The following is a 21087-nucleotide window of genomic DNA, read 5'->3' on the forward strand; positions in this document are numbered from 1 at the left end:
TTGCAGACTAATCTCTGCCTCCCTCCCTGTTGGAGGTTGTACAAAGTCCAAAAATGAACTGACTTAAGATGAGGTGGGAAGGGAGCTGAAAGTTCAAATGTTTAGTGCTAGGTCTCCAGGGTTTTTTTTGGGGTGGTGGTGGTGGTGGTGAAGGGCTAGCCATTGATCTTATTTGCAGAGAACAGTTTTTTTTTTTTAAAAAGAGCATCACTTTAAGTCTTCCTTGAAGTGATCCGCTTTCTGTAGGATCAGAGCACAGTTGTAACATACAGTGGGTTCTTCCTGCAAAAGCTCAGACCTATCCTACTGAATGTCATCACTGTTGAAGTCCTTGCTGTGGCACAGCTCAGAGCACTTCTGAACCTATAAAGCTGCTCCATCCTGAGTTAGACCTGAGTTGAGGGTCTATCAAGGTCAGTATTGTCTACTCTGACTGACTATAGTTCTCTACAGCCAGCAGGCCTGGCGCTGGGGTTTCTGTCACCCCAGGCAGAGCCCCACACACCACCCCGACTTCCACCAGAGGTGGGGGGAGAAAGGGCATCAGGTTGCTCCGAGTGCGCCCACTGCCACACTGCCTTCCAACCTCGTCCAGGCTTCCTGGGCCCCAGGAGCCAGGCTCTGAGCATGCTCGCTGCCGCACACACACCAACCTCGCCCAGGCTCCCAGGGGAAGTTTATACTGCGAGCTGCCCAGTTCTGAACTTCAGCTGTATCTAGAGTTGCCAAAAGCAACCTGAGAAATTCCTGGAGATTTGGGAGTTGCTGCCTGGGAAAGGTAGAGTTGGGAGCTGGGAGGAGAAGGAGCTCAGCAGAGATATGTGCCATAGAGTCCTCACTCTGAAGCTGCTATTTCCTCTTAGGGAACTAAATCTTTGCAGCCTGAAGATAAATCAGAATACCAGGAAGACTCCTGGTCTCACCTGGAAGTTGGGAATGTTAGCTGCATCGCTCATCATGTGCCTAGTGCTTGCTTTTAAATCTGGAACAACAGAATAGGGAGTGTTTATACAGCAGCTTATCTCAGCTGAAAGGCACACAGCATCAGCCCACTGGGCTTTCTCTATGTGCTTACCTGTTATTGGATTAGAAGGAACCCTTGCATTTAAGTGGCAGAGTGTTACTTGAAAGGCTGTCCCCCAGGTGTTGATGGGTGTGGCTTGCTTATCAATGAAATCTTTCCATAGAAGGCACTCAGTGTTTTGTATTTATATCGACACTTTCCAGATAATTTCAGCAACTGCCTGTTAATGGAAGTGGTGAAATGATCCTACACTGTAGCCTTGGACAGCTGCACAAACAACCGAAAATGAAACTGTGGTCCACAAACCAGGTGGAACAACAATAGGTTCATCTGGGCTTGTAGCCATCTATTCTACTAGCTGGGATTATTAACAGCAGCAGGTGAAAAGGCAGGGAACAAACCAGACAAAGAATTGTACCATGATCATGGTAAATGGCCAAGCAGAAACTCTGGATTTCAATCAGCACTATATATATATATACATACACACACACACACACATACATACTAGACAGACAGACAGACAGACAGACAGACAGATAGAGCCTGGAAAACCTCATTGTATGTGACATCGATGAATCTGCTTCTTGTCCTTGTTATCTGTATTCACACCTTTGGAGCAGGTCTTCCAAAAAGTGTCCAAATGGCAGCTCTATTAGGGGCTCATGATCAAGAAGATAGGTTCCTATGGCTCATGTGAAACACTGAGATTCAATAATCCCAGCAAACACAATAAATCCAGTTTACAATATTACCAATTTGCAAAATACATCTTTTAGTGCTAACATGCATAAGCTAAATTGAATTCAATGTTCATTCAAAAAAAAAAAAAAATCAAAGTCCATCACTGAAAGACTTCATGAAGTTTCCAAGCATCATTAACGTCATCTCACCACTCAAGTGGTTAAAGTGCTAGTGCTTGTTGTAATAAAGAATGTTGCATTGCAGAACTGGCCAGCTGGTAAAGTGTGTAACAGTGGTTTATTGTACCTAGATTTTTCCTGAAGCCTGCTTGATGAGGGTAGATGACACTGTTCTCAAGGAGCCAATCATCAAGTTTCCTCAGCAGGTGTTTCCCATATAGTTTGGACACCATGTCTAAGAGACTTATGGGCCGATAGTTGGACCTATCCCAGTCAAAATCTGTGCCATGGTATCCTAGGATAAAAAGACCATTTAGGATCCTCTTACTTGACAGATATTTGCAGTTTATAGCCTAAGAGCAGCATTTACTGCACTCCGTTTTCAGACTATGCTGTTTTGAAGATACACCAAGAAACCACAGGAACAATGCTTATGTATATGTGGAACTGCAGTGGAAGATCTCTACCACTACATAATGGTTTGCCCTTTATATTCAGACCTAAGAAACAGATTTCTATCTGGAATTTTAAGCTAAGTACATAACTTTCCTGACAATGAAAAGTTTGTTTTCCTGCTGTCAGATATGAATCCTTTGGACTCATGTAGGGTGGTGCTCTTTGTACTTGCAGCTAGAAAAGTTAGATCCAAGGTGGCTCCTAGTAATGCATCACATTGAGCTCTATAGTTCAGCATAGTTAATATTATTTAACTATTTTAAAAATTGTATTCTTGAAATTTTAGAAGCACCATATAAGTTTTAACCTGAAGACTTGGTTTTTAAGCTTAGTATTTTGAATGTAAATTCTATATTATGTTTTTCATAATGTGCTTTTATATTGTAATTGCCAATGACCACGTACAATAAACTATTCACTACACTAAAAAGAATGTTGCAATACTTGTAGAGTTGTTCTTCATAGTGTCCAAAGGCTGATTTCAGGTTCATTCATTTGCAAAAAGTAAGACCAATTTCTCACTCACCTTGTTTCGGTCTTGCTCCTTTTCCCTGCAGGGCTGCTGCTGGATTTTGCACAAGCTGCCCTGAGCAGGCGAGTTGCCCTGCCCCTTTTCAAGTTCCCTCCATGGTAGACAGAAACCTGTTTTCAGAGGATCCTGAAAGAGAAGCGGAGCAACTCACTGGTCCGGAGCAATTTGTGGCTCTCAAAGATATGAATGTCAGATGGTTGAGAGTTACAAGGAAGGCAGGGAAGGAAGGCAAATAGATGAGGGTGGTGGAGGTGGAAAGAAAGCAACTTTAACTTTAAACGCATGCTCCAAGTTGGAAGTGATTTAAAGAGAGAAATGCCTTTTCAAAACCAGCTGATGGGGTGGTGGGGGCTTTAAGAGCTACACAATATCTGTGAACGAGTCACATGTGGCTCCTGAGCCGCAGTTTGGCCACCCCTGATCTAGGATCTGGATTCATGCCTGGGTATCCTTGGGCCAGTCATTCTCTCTGAGTTCAGCCTATTTCACAGGTGGGTTAATGGAATAAAAGGAGGAAGGGAGAACCATATATGTTGCCTTAAACTCCTCGGAAGAAAGGTGAGATAAAATGCACTATTAATAGGTTGTGGAATATATTATATCACATTTGGATTTTTTTTAAAAAAAATAATCCCATAAATATGGCATTTTTGATACCTTTTTGGAAAGCCAGAGTGGTGGTATGGTTAAGACTGGCAGGACTCTAATCTGGAAAGCCAGGTTTGAGTCCCTACTTGCCCCCTACATGAAGCCTGCTGGGTGACCTTAGGCCAGTTACAGTTCTATTGGAACTATCTCAGCCCCACCTTCCTCACAAGGTGCCTCTTCTGTGGAGAAAAAAGGAAGGAGATTGTGCTTTGAGACTCCTTCAGGTAAAGAAAAATGGTGTATACAAACCAGCTCTTCTTCTGCCATGTCTCTTTGTCAGGACTTTTTTTGTAGAAAAAGCCCAGCAGGAACTTATTTGCATATTAGGCCCCACCTCCTGACATCACCATTGTTTCGCACAGGATTTTTTGTAGAGAAAGCCCAGCAGGAACTCATTTGCTTAGTAGGCCACACCCCCTGACATCAAGCCAGCCACAAAAAAAAGCCCTGCTCTTTGTTAGCCTTTAGGAGGGTTACTACATCCTGGAGCTTCTCAGCATTCCTTCTCTCCTATAGTAAATCAGATAGACAGTCCCAAACAATCTCACAAAGAACTTAATTGCTCTATGATTAGTACCAAACCCGAGTTTATAAAACCTGTTTTATTTTCCCAAAACCTAAATGGTGCTCCGGTGTGAGCTTCATGACTAGAGATTAATAGGCTACTGGGACCATTGCCCAGTCCCTTCTGCCAAGAGACATGTGAGTCTCCAACCTCTTGGTAAGATTTCAGTCTTTTTCAGTTTTCCATTTGTAAGTTATAATTTTTCCAGCTCATGGCTTTTTAGGTAATACTTGGGTTCTACTGGAAAATGGAATCTGCAGTAGTTTCCCATGCTAATTCATTCACTTAGATGGCAGCACCTAAATGTCCCCTAGGAAGTCTGATATACCAGTAAATCATTCCATTTTCATGTTGGTAAGAGGTAGTTAAAAGTCTGCTGTTTGTATCATTCCCATTGAGAAGTCTAGCATCAATACTGGCTGAAGAAAATCCTTACCAACAAAGTTATTTTGCAGCAATATTACAAAATATCCCACACAGGCAAGCTCTGAAGGATATAGGGCACACAGACATGTATAAATAGTGCCTTTTCTTTCTTTCTTTCTTTCTTTCTTTCTTTCTTTCTTTCTTTCTTTCTTTCTTTCTTTCTTTCTTTCTTTCTTTCTTTCTTTCTTTCTTTCTTTCTTTCTTTCTTTCTTTCTTTCTTTCTTTCTTTCTTTCTTTCTCTCTCTCTCTTTCTCTCTCCCTCCCTCCCTCCCTTCCTTGTGTAACTCATTTTCTCTACATGTGTTTCTTGCATAGACTGGTTCATTGTCAGGTTGATGGTAGGGTGAAAGTCATTGAATGCCTGTTGGGATCAATCAGGCTGGAATCTAGTGTAATCCAACGAAGGTATCTCTCCCAAGACTCAAGGATTAATGTATGCAGCATATACATAGCAGACACAAAGTGCCAATGCATGGATGGCTATGGTTTAAAATTTCCCTCCCCTGAAAGAAAGATTGTGTGGCCAAGGTAACTTGTTTGATTGGTTACAGGGCTAAGATTGATAGGGATGGGTGCAAATCACATTTTTGTAGTTCTGTTTGTGGCCAAATCACAAACTGAACCAAAAACTGTTATGCTGGTTCATGAACCGAATTGGTTCATATTGGTTCATGAGCCATTTAAATCCCTACTTTCTGCTCCCCACCACTTTTGGCAAGGAGCAGAAAGTGAGGAGTGAAGTGGCTTTAAGCAATTTAAGCCCCTGCTTTCAGGTCTTCACAAACCTACATGGGCCTCTATGAACTGCATCAAAATTAATGGAAGTTTGTGGCATCTCTTCAGTTTACAAACATTGCTCTGAGAACTATGAACTGGCCAAAATATGTGATGCCCATCCCTAAAGACAGGCTGCGGGAAAGGTTGTTTCCTAGGAAATGAGGATAAAAGTTAAAAATAATAATATGCAGGGAGTCATTATCATTGATCATCTGGATATAGCCTATGCAATCCAGGGCTGGGTAAATAACCCTACCTGTTAATGGCTACCAACTCCTGCTTGAAAAATTCATGGCAATTTGGGGGGTGAAGTCTGGGGACGGTGGAGTTTGGGAATGGCAGGAACCTCAGTGAGGTACAATGCTAGATTCCAACCAGGGCCAGTGCCCGGAGTTCTGGTGCCCTAGGCCCCACCTCTTCCAGACCCGGGAAGGCGAGAGCACACGAGCATCCCAACCTACCGCTTTTGCCTTTAGGATGGTGCAAGGGAAAGCAGACTCCAAAGAGTGCAGACGCACCCCGCCACTTTCACCTTCCTGGGTCTATGCAGACCTGTGAAGGCGAGAGCAGCAGGGCAGCACATGCACTCAGAGTGAGTGCACACTCGAGGGGAGGGAAGGGGGCTTCCAGTGCCCCAGTAGGCCACCCTAGGCAGTTCTCTACCTGGGCCTAGTCTTACATGCTGGCCTTGATTCCAACCTCCAAAGCAGCCATTTGCTCCAGGAGAACTTATCTCTGATGAGTTGTAATTCTGTGACTCTTGAGCCCCATCTGGAGGTTGACAACCCACGATAACTATCTCTGCTCCCTGGCTGGGCAACATACGCATAACTATTCCATTATCTTCTCCAGTCTGTGTGACTTACAAGACCAGCAAGACATGGAGTTATGGTTAGATTAAGTACACAATTTACTAATCAGCATTTGAAAATCAACCACTGCCAGAAAAAAAAGTATAAGAAACTGCATAAGCTACATAAATACTTTTGAAGGTTCTAAAATATTTCCACTGGGAACATTTATTAAGGTAAAACAAAAACCCAGAAGCCAGTTGAGTTTCAGGTTCTTCAAAGGGAGTCTCAGAACCGTACTTAAAAGAAGTCTGATCTCTTCCCACCTCAAAAAATAAATCCCCTCTGCAGTGTCTTGTCATAATACAAGCCTGAGGCAAGCGGCTTGTTCCCATGACCCTATCTGGAATTTTGACCAACATTCAAGCTGGCTTTCAAGAACCCATTGGTTTTATTTCATATATATCCTCTAAAAACTATCAGATAAAAATGTCATCCCCCATACGAAACTAAAGCCCTTGTCAAGAGAGATAAAAAGATGGGAGGAAGAAGAGTGGAGCCAACGGGAATTCTGAAATAGATCCTTCACTTCTGTGTAGTCAAAGCCAGGGCCTTGGCTATTGTTAATGAATTGTTGGCCCTGCCCCTTATCACAGCATCTCTTCTTTTGTACTCACACCCTACTGCTGTTTTTCAGCCAGAAACGCTTGGGTTCTCAGAAGCGACAACACTCCTCGTGATCAAAAGCATCAGAGGAGGGAGGTCGAATGTCATGCTGGTAATAATGGACACATCTGGCTCACAGTGTTTGTCTGTCATATCCAGTGTTTGCTTTAAGCAGCACGGTGGAGAGTTTGGAGCAGCATGCTTGAGCACGAGTATGTGGGAGCAGAGCCCAAGTGGCAGTCAGCTTGCAGGGAACTTACTTAAAACCCTGCAACACTTGTTCTTTTTCATTCTCCCAGCTCTGTGTTTATCACCATTTGCTTTGTAGTCAGATGAATGGAATTGTTTGAAAAGGAATGCTACTCCTGATAATCGTCATTTTTACTACATCATAAATCTGCTGATAGTTTGTTGAGGTTTTCGTACAGTAACTGAGCAGACAATATTTGGCATCACTTGATCCTCTGTGGAAGTAGGCCTTGTTTGGCTTTTGCTGTAAGCTATTTCTGTGGAGGAACCAAATTCTAGAAAGTAACTTTTACTTCCAAGCACACCTTTTTCATGAATGACCATCTGATAGTCTCACATGTCCTGATCTGGGTAGCCCAGACCTGCCCAGTCTTGTCAGATCTTGGAAGCTAAGAATGATCAGCAGGTCATGTCTCTTGCCTAACCCCATCAGGCCACCACAGCAAAATATACCTACATAGTTTCACATGAATGACTCCCAGTTTTCCCATCTTCAGGAAACTGAAACATTCACTTGTCTACCAAGTAGGGCTACCAAGTCTGTGTTGGGAAATTCCTGGAGATTTTAGGGGTGGAATCTGGCAGGAGTTCAGTAAGGGAAAGGATCTCAGTGGGATCCTGAGGAATTGGGGAGGAATTGATCTCTGTCATTTGGAGATCAGTCGTAAGTCCAGGAGCTCTCCAAGTCCCACCTGGATTTTGGGAACCCTGCTATCAAGGAATCCCTGCATATCTGCCATGAAACCCCAGCACACTGCAAAACATTCTGGCTAGTGTGCTAGGGTGTACAATCAATCCACCTTGAATGCTGACCAAGATGAACTCTTTTTAGTCATTATGTTTCCAGTGGAGAGTGGACCACATATAATTGCCACCAGTGTTCTTGATTGTATTCCCCATAGGGAATAATGAACCCCCAGCATTCCAAAATTCACCCCCCCCCAAACCCCACTAGTCTCAACCACAAAATTATATTGGGGACCTGAATAAACTGGGATACTCATGTATATGCCCTTCCCAAAACCCAAATCTGAAAAATACCAAAAACAAACAAAATGAAACAGGTACATCTCTAGTATTGAAATTCTCCTGATAGTTGCAAGTAATGACAGCGGAAAGGGCTTTTTGTTAAGCCTTATCACCTGGAATTAGAGAGTGCCTGTCACCTAAAACACACTCCTGAAGATTCACATTCTGTGCTTCATGGTTGCCTGCATTTCAGGGAAGGCTGTCTGCCCTTATGAAAATCATTATTGCAGAGCTCTTGATAAACTGATGAGGAGACAAAGTATTCCATGGAACACTGTTGGAAGGTCACTGTGAGCCACTAGTCCTGACAGCATCCCCAAGTCCATCATGGTCACACCTTTGTCATTTTAGGAATGGAATGCCCTTGTTTAAGAATGCCATGGGGGCCCAACTCTTATTGGGACTGCAGCACAGGGAGAGGGGTATTTTTTCCCTCCACCTACACTCCGTTTTCAAGAGACTAGACACATCCCTGACATCACTGAAGAAGAAGAAGACTGCAGATTTATGACAGTGTGTATTGAACATGGAAATATACTCATGTTGCCAAAATGGGATTATGTGTGTTGAGTAGGGATGTGGTCAGATATTTCTGGCCTGAATTTATACCTGAAAAAACCTTATCACTATTTTTCTGATATACTTGGATGTCTGGGAGGTATTTGAAGTATTTTTGGATAATGGTAAATGGTCCTCAAAAATCCTAGAAATATTCAGGCATATATGGAAATATGTGGGGCCAGCATTTTAAACCTTCCAGGACTGTACTAAATTATATCAGCTCAGCATCTACCTTAAAATGCATCTTGAATTCTAATTGTCACAATAAAACCTTACTCCCATCCAGAGTTTCCTCTAAGCTGAGTCAGCATGAGCTAGCTCACAGATTTTTAGCCTCCAACTCACACAATTTCTTCTTAGCTCAGGAAAGACAACCCAGAGCACACTAATTTATTCCATAGCTCACAACTTTAATGCCAGTAACTCATTAGAATTTTTGCTCACAAGACTCTACAGCTTGGAGGAGACATTGCATCCATTCATACTTTTTAAATTACTTTCATCTATGCGGCCACAGTGGCATGATGAAGATTTCCATCTCTCTGCGGTGCGGCTAGAGGACGCGGGCCGATCGGGACTGGCCGGTTATTGGGGTACCTGGAGCCGGAGTTCACTGGCTGGGAGCTCGGTGCAAGCGAGTGCGGGGTGCGGTCGGTGAACCTGATAAGGCCGGCGGTAAGGAGGGACGGAGCGAAACAGCAGGAGAAGACGGGGCGAAGTACCGCGGCAGCTGCGCTGCTAATGGGACGATGGCCCCCATCTCCCCCCCCTTCCCTCCCCCCCCCCGACGAGGGTTGTGGGGAAGAACCTCGAGCTGGAATAAGCTGCGACGGCCTGTGGGGTGAGCTGCAATCAGAGGAGCAAAACGGTAGGATAATACGCTGCGCCCTGAGTAAGAGCCCAGCTCCCCCCCCCCTTCCCTCAAAGTAAGAACGAAGTGCTTTCCTGCACTTCATGGGAACCCTACGAACGCTGACGCACTTTAACACAGATGCACTTTGGAAATTGACTAACAACAAGAAAGAGAGCTTGCACTTTACTTTCCAATTATAGCACTTTACTCCTCAACCCTGAGTATTCTAACTACCAATTTTTGTGACTGGCTATTTATTAACCAACTACCAATTTGTAATTAATTTATAGTTATTTAACTTGTATTTATTGATTAGCTAAGTGGATTTATTCATGGCAACTTAATTGGAGATAGTTAGTGGGTAAGGTTTTTAATTAAGGAGCTTATAGACGTTTAAATTAACTTATTGTTAGCTAAGGAGTTATAGGTGAATTAGGGAGAAGGACAGATTGAATAACTAGGGGTTATTGGTGGTTGGCTGGTGGAGGGCGAATTGCTATTGGTAATAATAGGGTTGAATGGGGATAGGAATAGACTGGTATACTTCTATAGCTCAGCCAGTTGATGAGCTGGTTCTTACCTGCAGGAGATGGCTGGCTCGGGGATTCCAGTGCTCCTGGGGAGGGGAAGGTACGACGGTGGGAGCAGGCAGACTAATAGGGGAAGGAGGCCGAGACATAGTAGTGCTCGCCCACCTTCCTGCCTGTGTCCCATCCCGATGGTGACAGGTAGTGGGGCCAGGCGATCTTACCCACCCCCGGCACTGGTGTTATGTAATGCCAGGTCCATTAATAACAAGACTGCTGTCCTCCGGGATTTCTTATTGGAACAGGAGGCGGACCTGGCTTGCGTGACCGAGACCTGGGTGCGCGATGGGGAGACCGTGGCCCTCTCCCAAATGGCGCCCCCGGGATACTCGGTCTTTCACCAGTCCCGGACCAGTGGGCGGGGGGGAGGAGTGGCACTTCTCATACGAGAGGCTTACTCCTTTAGGGCTCTCCCGGACCCGGAGATCAGGGGTGTTGAGTGTGTCGGCCTGAGGTGGGACGTTGGGGAGGGGTTGGCGATCTGGCTGGTGTACCGTCCGCCTAACGCACCGGCCGGCGCCTTATCATCCCTGATGGAGGCCGTGGCGGGCTGGGCATTGGAGCACCCAAGGCTATTGGTCTTGGGTGACTTCAATGTTCATGCCGATGACGCGGCCTCCACTCAGGCGATGGACCTGGTGTCATCCATGGCGACACTGGGACTCTCCCAAGTTGTTACAACGCCCACTCATCGGGCGGGGCACATGTTAGACCTGGTCTTCGCGGCGGGAGTTTTAGTGGACGATATGACTGCTACAGCAGTGCCATGGTCGGACCACTATGCCCTTAAGGCTCGTGTGGGTGTGCCACCCCAAACCTGTTTAGGCGGAGAGCGTATTTTAGCTCGCCCGCGGAGCCTGATGGACCCGGAACGGTTCCTGACAGCTCTACGGGACCCTGAGCCCCCTGGCGATTCCTTGGATGGTCTGGTGGAGTCTTGGAATGATAGACTCTCCAGAGCTATCGAAGAAATCGCACCTAGGCGTCCTCTGCGCCCCCGTTTGAAGTCGACTCCCTGGTATAACCAGGGTTTGCGGCGACTAAAACGGGAACTCAGACGATTAGAGAGGCAATGGCGGTGTACTCGAGACGAAGCGACTCGAACATCTTATAGAGAGATTTTGAAGTCCTATGAGGTGGCAATCAAAACTGCAAAGAGAACATACTTTGCAGCTGAGATTGCGTCCGCAACGTCGCGCCCGGCACAATTATTTAGCATAATTCGGAATCTAACAACACTGCCTCAGGGCAGACTAAACTGTAAGGAATTGGAGATTGGCTGTGAGGCTTTTGCGAACTTTTTTGCGGACAAGATCGCGTCGCTCCGCCTTGACCTCCCTGCCACATTGGAGGCAGTTAGTGAAACCGAGGCTCCGGGCCTGTCTTCGGATTATGTTCTGGATGGTTTCAGCCCTCTCAGTTTGGAGGAAGTTGACAGGATCCTCTTATCTGCACGCCCAACAACTTGTAAATTGGACCCGTGCCCCTCCTGGCTCATTAAATCTTGCCAGAGGGAGCTTAGATATCCTGTACGGGATATCATAAATAGATCCCTCGCGGAAGGGCAATTTCCAACACAGCTTAAAGAAGCGGTGGTCCGCCCCCTCTTAAAAAAAACATCTCTAGATCCGGCCCAATTGGCTCACTATCGGCCGGTTTCGAATTTGCCCTATTTGGGCAAACTTATTGAGAGGGCAGTGGCGATGCAGTTACAGACCTTCCTGGATGACGCTTCCGTCCTTGATCCTCTTCAGTCCGGCTTTCGCCCGGGCCATGGGACGGAGACGGTGCTGGTCGCCTTAGTAGATGACCTGCAACGGCATCTGGATCGGGGCGGCTCGGCGGTACTGATGTTGTTGGACCTATCGGCAGCGTTCGATACGGTCGACCATCAGTTACTTGCCCGCCGCCTCGCCGACGCGGGGATTCAGGGGTTGGCCTTGCAATGGCTTTCCTCTTTCCTTGAAGGTCGGGGACAGAGGGTCGCGATTGGGGATGAGCTGTCCCGGAGGCACTCGCTTGATTGCGGGGTGCCTCAGGGTGCGGTTCTTTCCCCGATGTTATTTAACATCTACATGCGTCCCCTCGCCCAGATTGCCCGAAGGTACGGGCTGGGTTGTCACCAGTATGCTGATGACACCCAGCTTTATCTGCTTATGGACGGCCGGCCGGTCTCCGCCCCACAAAATCTGGACCGGGCGCTACAGGCTGTGGCTGGGTGGCTCAAACAGAGCGGGCTGAGGCTAAACCCAGCGAAGACAGAGGTCCTTTGCTTGGGCCGTCGTGGCCCAGGGGGGGAAATACCCCTTCCGGTTTTTGACGGTGCGCCGCTGATGGCGGCGCACAGGGTCAAGAGCCTGGGGGTACTTCTGGAGCCTTCCTTAACTATGGAGGCCCAGATAGCAGCCACTGCCAAGTCCGCATTCTTCCATCTTAGGCGGGCTAGACAGCTGGCTCCCTTCCTGGAACGTGACGATCTAGCAACAGTGATCCATGCTACGGTCACCTCGAGGCTGGACTACTGCAATGCCCTCTACATGGGGCTGCCCCTGTGTCGAACCCGGAAACTGCAGCTGGTGCAGAACGCCGCCGCCCGGTTGTTATTGGGTCTCCCAAGGTGGGAGCACATTCAGCCGGGACTTCGGGCGCTGCACTGGCTGCCAATATCCTACCGAGTTCGATACAAGGTGCTGGTTATTACCTTTAAAGCCCTATATGGTCTAGGAGCTGCCTACCTGAGGGACCGTCTCTCCCCGCATGTTCCCCAGAGAGCACTGAGATCGGGATCTCAAAATCTTTTGGTTGTCCCCGGGCCAAAGGAGGCCCGCTTGAAGATCACAAGAGACCGGGCCTTCTCTGTAATGGCTCCATTTTGGTGGAACCAGCTGCCGGAGGAGGTAAGGGCCCTGCGGGATCTCACCCAATTCCGCAGGGCCTGTAAGACAGTCCTCTTCCGGCTGGCCCACAACTAACGGCCCTGTATACCGACTACTGAATGCTGTATATTGTATACTGAATTTTTATCTGAAGCTGAATAGAGTGTAGCTCCACGACTGCTGGCTGTTTTAATGATGTATAGTTATAACAAATGTCTGATTTTAATTATATATTGTGAAATGCTAATTTAAAGTGTAATTTTATATTTTTATGTTAGTTTTATATATGTTGTAAGCCGCCCTGAGCCACTCGGTGGGAAGGGCGGGATATAAATCCCAGATAAAATAAATAAAAAAATAAATGTTTTGGTTATTTTCTCATTTTTTTTGCAAGGAAAAAACATTAGAAAGTTTGTCAAATCTTAGAGTTCAGCAAAATTCTCATAGGGGGGTTGAACAATGGAGCCCAGAAGCAAGTTTTTTTTTTTTTTTTCTGGAGGGGGGCTAAGAAAGAAAGAGCACAATAAAATGCAGAGGTTCCAGAGCTCTGCTCCTGTGAGTTCCTGCCTCAAATGAGGCCTGCATTTCTCACTTTGGAATTTGGGTACCAAAGAAGGGATGCTCAAAAACTCACCAGCTAAATGCTAGTTTGGTTCACATTGTGCTTGCTGATTGAGAGCAGAGAGCTGGTTTTTCCATAGGCTGTTCACAAGCAGCTTGAATCTGTTCAGTAGGTTCCTTCTTTTTGCATATTCCAGGCATACAGTACAACAGACATCATTTCATGCATTCACGTTCTTACATAGCTTGATGGTAGTCCCAGTTTCCTCCATCCCAGCAGACAGGTCCTTACTGCTCCCGGCTTTGCAGCCAATCCTATAAATAAACAGTGGGCAAATGAATGAGCTGTCTATGATCTGCTACTTGACCATCCCAGTTAAAGGTGAGAAGTACAAGTATATTTTGAAAATTGCCACCTCCTTCCTACCTACTTTGAGAAACTAATATTTCATTAAATGCAAAAAAGTTCCCCTGGTAGATGTCTTTTTTGGAATAAAAGATTGAAATAGTACATTGCATGGCTTTTTTGAGCAGAAACGCACAGGAATACAGCTCCAGCTGGCTTGGTGTCAAGGGGTGTGGCCTAATATGCAAATGAATCCCTGCTGTTTTTTTTCTACAAAAAAAGCCCTGGTACATTGAAATGTAATGTAATGAATAGTAAAATGTTATGTCATTTGGAATGGTAGATTGGGACATATTTCTTTTGTCTGGGGACAAGGAAGATGACGCTACACAGCCAATTGCCCACTTCAAAGAAGAAGATGCTGTAAGGTCACCTCCATGCTTGAGAGGAGGCGAATGGAGCGTAATGGCAGGATCACAGTTAATTATTTTCAGCACTCCACAATTAAGGATACATTTACCCAGGGGTCACTTTGTAAACAAAAAAAAGAGATGATGGAGCTCATTAGCACAGCTCATTTGCATATGCCACAAACCACTGTACTAAATTATATCAGCTCAGCATTTACCTTAAAATGCTTCTTGAATCATAATTGTCCTAATTAAACCTTATTCCCATCATACTTTTAAAATTACTTTTTCCTATGTAGCCACAGTGGCATGATGAAGATTTCCATCTCTCAGCTTTAAATATTTTGATTATTTTCCCATTTTTTGTGGGGGAGAAATATTAGAAAGTTTGTCCAATCTTAGAATTCAGCAAAATTCTCACAGTGGGTTGAACAATGGAGCCCAGAAGCAAGTTTTTTTTTTGGGGGGGGAGGGGTAAGAAAGAACAAGCACAATAAAAATTTAGAGGTTCTGGAGCTCAGCTCTGGTGAGCTCCTGCCCAAAATGAGGCTTGTATTTACCCATTGATCTCCAATTTTGACATATTTATTACCCACACTATGTTTTCACCAGGCATTAATCACAAACTAATGGCAACCATATAAACTAAGCTTATTATTCCTGTTCAGTCCTTGAATCTATTAAACATCTTCATTATGTTGTATGTTAATTTACTGCTCACCCTTATCCATATATATGGACTAGCAATTTCCATCTCATTGTATCTGAAGAAGTGTGTGTGCACACAAAAGCTTATCTTTGTTGTTCTTAAAGGTGCCAGTGGACTCAAACTTTGTTCTGAAAATGACTTGTTAGCCTCAGAACAAACTGGATTCAGACCCTGAACTGTTGTCTTCTGTTACACCAGTTGGAAAATTTGTCCTGAGCCTTTTATGGTATTCGGATATTATTTAATACTGATACTGAGAACCAGTATAATGTCATGGTCAGAGTGCTGGACTCCCACTCTCACTCCCAGTTTGGCTGGTAATCTTAGGCCAGTCACTTGCTCTCTCTCAGGCTAACCTACCTCAAGAGTTGCTGTGAAGATAAAATGGAGGCAGAGGAAAATGAGGGAAATTGCTTTGGGGAGAAATGCAGGGTATAAAAGAAGTAAATCCACATTTGAAACCGGGAGGGCTACATGCCTGTCCATATTCACACAATGTCTATATGTAAAAAACAGCCCATGTTTTTTATCCATGTTTCATCCTCAATTAAAAGAAGATGTTGGCATTTTGAACTACTGGGGGCTGTGTAGTGACTGGCTCTGCAGCACTCTCTAAGACCACCCTGTGACCAACAAAGCAACGAGAAATGTGGAGGGCTGCTGAGCACTAAATTTTCACAGCAGATCAGCGCACAAAGCTATTTGAGCACAGATGTTTCTGTAATTGTGATACACTGGGAAAGTTCCGAGCTCTGTCCTCAGACTTCAGTGGCTCCCAGACTCACACTTCCACCTGCATGTTGCGGTGGTCTAAAAGTCTTAATACATTGGCCTGTAATGTAAACCATGTGGTTGGACGTGTTTGGCTCAGAAACCTGTTAAACCTCCCCTCCCTCTTCCCCCCGTTCTTTCTACACATCTTTAAGGTACATTTCTTTGTTTCCACTTTTATGCTTTAAAAGATTTACAGAATGCAGAAAAGCTTAAAAGGACTGTACAGCTCTTGGGACAGGGGTTTTTTTGGGGGGGAGAGGGGGAAGGATGGAGGCAGTTTGCCTCCACTCAGTGATGGATGTTTAGTGCTCCAGTGAAAAATGTGTACAGTAATCCCAATTAGGGTTTGGAGAAACTCTCAGAGGAGAGCAAGTTATCTAAAGCATTCTCTTAGCAAATTGTCTGTATTGGTGCTTTCACAAATGTGTTTGTTATTAAATTAATGGCTTGCGCCAATAGGCTACAACCAATGGGACACTCTTGAACTAAGGGCTATATCAATTATTTTTGGATTATGGACTTTTTGCAATTAATCATTCTGGGCTTCATAAATCACTGTGTAGTTTGCAAATGACTCCCCCCTCCCCCTCCCCCGTGAGCTGTGAAACACATATACCATTCTGGGGAAGCTTCTGTCAATAGGTTTTTTGGGGGATTGGGGGTTCTTTGTTTAATCTCAGTCTTCTTGTTGACTTTCATCATTCCAAGTCAGGCTGCTTTGGGTACTGAAAAAGCAATATCTACTGACTCTTCACTTCTAAATTCTTGCAGCCACCTATTCCCTTCTCCCTTCATCCTACCTAATTCTTCATCCTTAGTTTCAGAATTAAAGAATCAGTCCCTGCATCTTTCCTTTAGCTTCTTAGGGAAATAACTAAAACAACCTGGCACTAGTTGCTAGGCCTAGGCCTTCAACTCCTTTAAGATTTTTTTTCGGGGGGGGGGGTATGGAGAGGGGAAGTGTTGATCAACATTGTGACATCATTTCTGGGTTTCACCTGGAAGTGACATCATTATATATTAGGAATCTCTTATGGTTTTTGCCATAAAGTTTGGGGGATTCCTAGAGCCTTGTGGAGTTGATTAATGTTACTTCCCCCCATTTTCCTCCTGCCATTCATTCAAGGAGGAGGGGACGGGAGGCTGTCGAGGGAGACCTTGACAGCCTTGTGTTTATGGAATATTGTACTAGTCTGGATAATGGCAGATATGAATGTGGTTTCACATCGTCTGTGAAAGTTTACCTTTTACTTGAATTAAGATTTCATTTCTATAAGGAGCCCTGTCATTCCTAGGGAGTTTATCTGTGGAGTTCCTCAGTTAGAAGATCAGTAATGGTAGACCAGCTTCCCTGAAAAAGTCTTTTAATACCCAGCTTTGAATTCCATTGAGGGCAATGATAAAACAATGATAAAGCCACATTACCCTAGCACCCCCAAACATGTCCCTCCAAAATGTCTACAATGTATAAATTGTTCTCAGCGAACATATGTCCATGGACTAAGTTCCCTGAGGTGGAAAAATGGTTCCTGAAGTACAATTTTGATTTTAAAATCCCTTCTAAAGCTGTAAAAAAACCCTCAACCTCTGGCAGGATATAGTTGGGGAAGTGTTCTGGTATTTGACTAACCTTCCTCCCTGAGTTTTTGGTCCTTTGCAAGGCCATCTTCTGTCAATTAACTATGCAAAATATCAAACAGCAATGTGCTTTCCATTACTGAACATTTTTTATGAGTATGAAGGGGATTGTGAACATCTTTGGCAACCAACAACAAACATCTCCCTCTTCCATTTTGTCAAGTCATTTGTCCTTGCCATGTTTGCATAACACCCTGAGTATGCCAAGAATGAATGCAAAACTATTAACAATGGAAGTGTATAAAGTGATACAGTACATTAACTATATTGTTACTATGATGGCATTTGTTATGCTTAATTTTTTTAATGTAATTGACTATGATGATGTATAATAAAACAGTACGTATTAACATGTCCATACCTACCTTCTCAAATGGCAGTAGTTTAATTCCAGAAGGAACATCAGCTGTAAAGTACTTTAACTCTATCTGCACTGCCTATATGGTTCAAGGACTATATGTCTCTTTACCAGACTTGAGCTCTTTGCTTGTGATCCCAGGAATTGCTGCCTTAGTGGAGCAATTTATAAAACCAGGTATAGGAACTCCATGTGCAGCCCTGAAGGAGAAGAAGAAATTGTTATTGGATTTATATCCCGCCCTCCACTCCAAATCTCAGAGTCTCAGAGTGGCTTACAATCTCCTTTATCTTCCTCCTCCACAATAGACACAACAGACATCTTGTGAGGTGGGTGGGGCTGAGAGGACTCTCACAGCAGCTGCCCTTTCAAGGACAGCCTCTAGGGTAGGACAATGCAGAAAAAAAAGCACTTCTTATACTAGAGGGATAGTTGTGGCAGAACCAAAAAGGAGTCTTGTGGCACCTTAAATACTAACAAATTTTTGTTGTAGAATAAATTTCATACATAGGTAAGATGTATGCTGGATGAGTGGATGGACATTAATATTAACAGAAGAAATGAGTCCCAGTTAGGGTTGCCAGGTCAGTCCTGGTCACCACCAGGGGATGAGGGGGTAGGATTGCCAGATCCAGGTTGGAAAGCTCCTGGAGATTTGGGGATAGAACCTAGGGAGGACAGGGACCTCAGTGGGATACAATGCCATAGAGTCCACCCTACAAAGCATCCATTTTCTCCAGGAGAACCGATCTCTTTAGTTTGGAGATGAGCTGTAATTCTGGCAGATCCTCAGGTCCCATTTGGAGGCTGGCATCCCTTGTTCTAGTCCGTGGAAACTTATGTTTCAAGTGCCACAGGACCTCTGTTTGTTTTCACTCCCCCTTGTAATTATGAGATAGTTGTCATTGTGGCAGGTGGGCTTTTTATGCTAAGACTGTGATCTTCAGCCCTTCCAGACCTGCCCTCATGAAGCTCTAGACATATGACAGGAAGTCACATGATAGAACCTGGGGATAGAACCTGGGGAGGACAGAGACCTCATGTGACAGGAAAAGGGGGCAGGGTTATGACTTCATTGGTATGAAGGCCAGGACCATAGACCTAAAAAGGTGATATAGGGCTTTTCTGCACTAGACCTTTAATCCTGGTTCAACCCTCTCTCTAAACTGACATTCTACATTACACTTGGGATCACCCCAGTTATATATATATATATATATATATGGAAACACAAGACAGACACCAGTATGCGTAACACAAAGTCTTCAACTTTTGAGGATGCAAAGTTGTATGTACGGTATCAGAAGTGACCTCTATTATACACTGTGGGACTCCCTTCTGAGTAAATATGGATATACTACATCTCCCTTTGTTTACTGAGACCATTAAAATGTAAGCTTACTGATAACATGCTTAATGTAATGGTAGAACTCAGTGTAAGTTCTTCTTAATGCTCTTTTATAAAGAAGCAATGAAACTCCTGAGATTGATCCAAAGATAAACTCAACATGATGAACCAGTCCTTTGCGTCTAAACTATAGTAATTAATTAAAACTTAATGTTTTGCAAACAAGGCAATTTCTTTAGCAGTAAATCAACTGTTCCCTGTCTCTATTTTACAAGCATTACATCCATTTACAAGAAACTCTTCCCTTTTCTGAAAGGGATTCTTACAAAAACATCCCTCTTACAAGAAGCAACAGGCCTGACTCCATGTGGCTGGTCTTTGTTAATTGTGTTTCTTAGGACATTTCTGAAAGCACCTTTCTCTAATTATACCTACACATCTTTCTCATTACACCCCTTCCCAGCTGATTCATACTAATTCTGCTAATAACTATGGCTTGTCACACTGTAAAAGTTATCAATGGTTTCTCTGGATAGTGTGGCAGATGAGGACACTGTCTTCTTTGACTAGAAAGTAGTCATGGGAAGAGCACCTCTCAGGGAGTCCTCATCTGGTCACAGTGACCTCTAAATGCACTTGAAGGTTGAAACGGGAATATAAAGCTAACTTAAATTCCTACCTGGACCTTAGCAGTTAAGTAAGTGGATTTCTGCAGTTTTCACTCATGCCCAGAGATAGTGCAGGAGAATCTCAAATGGTCCTGTTTCTAATTTTCACCCACTGGAGCAAAGTTATTCATAACTATCCTTGTGCCAACAGATCACAACACTAGGTTGATGGTGGTGGGGAAATTACTGATGGTGCAATACTATTGACTTGGTGGAAGCCACCGGCAGCAAATTCCTTTCACCAGATTCCACCAGAGCGAGGGGGAAAAGTGGGAAGAGATGGTGGGAGAAGAATGGAATTAGATGAGATCCTGTGCAGGAATTGGTCCTCCTACCTCTGATGATGACATAACTACACCTGTCCAAGAAGTGGTGTAACTTTATACGCTCTCACTGGAGTCAGTAGAAACCTCCAGTCATCTGCTCCATGTTCCCTTTCCTCTCCCCCTGAGACCAATGACACATAGGATTCTCAGTAATTCTGCAACAAGCATGGCACACCTCCAGGATATACATGATTTACTTAGGGAATGCATCATGACAAAGACCAGCATTTCTCTTTCTTGAGAATTGCTGGCATAAAAGTAGGTGTTCGTCCATGTGATGCTTAACACAAGAGGAATGCCTTGTACAAATAACAACACCAAGCAGATCGGACAACAAAAAGAAAGGAAGATTGAGGAACAAGATCTTTTTTCTCTGAGAATCCTTCCAGGTATTTTAACTCCAGATGCCAACAACCATGAGGAACATCAGCTCCAGCCCTGCAGCTGAGACTTCAAGGGAAAAGCAGATGACAAGAAAGGGGGCATCAGGAAAAAGAAGATCATATACCAAAATATGACTCCAGCACAATAGTTCTGTGATAGGGAACAGTACTACTCCCCCCCTCAACCACATGCAATCTTCTCAGATATAAGGGCTTTCAGGAACTGAACATTTGGAGGCCTCACTTCTCTTTTACACTTTCTTACTTCAGTCCACAATCAGCTCTGTCCAAAGGATTGTTGCAGCTTTGTCATTGTTTTCATAGATGCCAATTGGGACCCGCCACGTCTCACATAGTTATTCTTCTCAGATGTCTCCAAGATAGGACAATACACAATAGGAAGTGGGATAAGAGGTTCTTCACCATACTCCCCTGGAGTTTCATGGCCTTACCACTGGAGCACCACTGAGAATGAAAAGAGTGGTCCTAGCAGCTTAGAGTCCTGCTGATCCTCTCCCTAGTTATGTTGTTATAACAAATGATCCATGTTGCATACAATAGAATGTGGCAGGGGAGAAAAATGGACAAACAGGTTTCATGGGACAATAATCAGCTGACCTTGGCAATTATTCTAGTAAATAAGATGTTTCTCTAGAAAAGAAA

This window comes from Heteronotia binoei, chromosome 1 (assembly GCF_032191835.1).
Source record: "Heteronotia binoei isolate CCM8104 ecotype False Entrance Well chromosome 1, APGP_CSIRO_Hbin_v1, whole genome shotgun sequence".
Classification (NCBI taxonomy): Eukaryota; Metazoa; Chordata; class Lepidosauria; order Squamata; family Gekkonidae; genus Heteronotia; species Heteronotia binoei.